This window comes from Helianthus annuus, chromosome 5, assembly GCF_002127325.2.
Source record: "Helianthus annuus cultivar XRQ/B chromosome 5, HanXRQr2.0-SUNRISE, whole genome shotgun sequence".
NCBI classification, from domain to species: Eukaryota; Viridiplantae; Streptophyta; class Magnoliopsida; order Asterales; family Asteraceae; genus Helianthus; species Helianthus annuus.
In genome coordinates this window covers 128,609,673-128,611,032 of record NC_035437.2, presented here as the reverse complement: position 1 = coordinate 128,611,032, position 1,360 = coordinate 128,609,673, and the positions used below count along the sequence as shown (strand labels likewise).

Genomic DNA, 1,360 nt, shown 5'->3' with positions numbered 1-1,360 from the left:
TCCTTACCCTTCACTAACCTACCAGGGTAAGGGGGTGTCGGCTTGTACACCCTCATCGGCTCCTTCTCTGCATCCTACTTCTCTACTGGAGACCCGCTGGACTGTGCTGTACTTGCTGGGTGCAGCCTAGGGTGCAATTTGCCAGCTGGTGTCTCCATATCAATCTCCTCGTCGACCTCTGGGTCCTCATCGACTACCGGCTCGACCTCTACAGCTCCTCAACCACTCCTCGTAGTATCGGCTTTCGCAGTGGCATTTGGGTTCTCGACAGTGCTACTGGGAAGACCACCAGGAGGTCTCTGATTCAACTTCTCTGACATCGCACCTACAGTCCTCTCAAGGTTTTGGAATGCTGCACTCTGATTTTTCATGTAAGTCTCGTGCTCCAAGAACCTCGCCTATGTCTCCTGATGTCGAGCATCCCCCTGCGTGATGAACTGTGTAAGCAACTGAGTCTGCTGAGCTAACGTCTCCTGGTTCTTCCTTAGCATCTCCTCTACTGTCGAGTTATTCGCACCTGAACTCGATCCTGCTACTGCGTCATGAAACAAACTCTGACGCGGCTGAAACCCCGGTGGGTTGTTGTTCTTCCAGCTGAAATTCGGGTGATTCTTCCAATTCGAATTATAAAGCTCCCCAAAATTTCTTTGATTTCGATTACCCACAAACTCTACCTGCTCTGGTGTCTCAGTAAGAGCAATAGGACACGTGGTCGTGTCATGCCTACTAGTGCATATCTTGCATAGCTGCTCCTTCTGTACCTTCATATCACCCACCTGCTTTTGCAAAGCGTCAATATGTGCTTGCATCCTGGTGACCTCATCGACCTTGTGCACTCCTCTATGTGTGGTGGATGAATCTCTAGACTCAGGAAACTCGTAGCTACTCATCGCTATATCCTCAAACATATCCATGCACTCATCAGGTGTCTTGGCGGTCAGCAGATTGCCACCAGCAGTAGTATTCAGCATATTCCTCGTAGTGGGCCTCACACCATGATAGAACCTCTCAACTAAAGCCCAATCCTCGAATCCGTGATGAGGACACTTAAGTAGTAACTCCTTGAAACGCTCCCATGTCTCATAGAATGACTCTCCCTCCTTTTGGCGAAAGTCTTGGATCACGCTCCTTAGACGAGCGGTTTTAGAAGGGGGAAAGTATTTGCCTAAGAATTTTTCTTTCATACCGGCCCAGATAGTGATGGATCCCGCAGGAAGGGATTCCAACCAAGCATGAGCGCGGTCAGCGAGCGAGAATGGAAATAGGCGCAGCTTGCAGGCATCCTCGGTGACACCTTGCTCCTTAAATGTGTCGCAAATAGCTGAAAAGCGCGAGAGATGGACGTTCGGGTCCTCAGAAG

General features: G+C 50.0%; 1 non-coding gene across 1 annotated transcript; it reads left to right on the top strand.

The window, feature by feature from the left end:
- Positions 1 to 1,029: 1,029 nt before the first annotated feature.
- LOC118492606 lies at positions 1,030 to 1,136 on the top strand. The gene has a single exon (XR_004894612.1). It is a non-coding gene; the product is annotated as a small nucleolar RNA R71 (small nucleolar RNA).
- Positions 1,137 to 1,360: the final 224 nt, after the last annotated feature.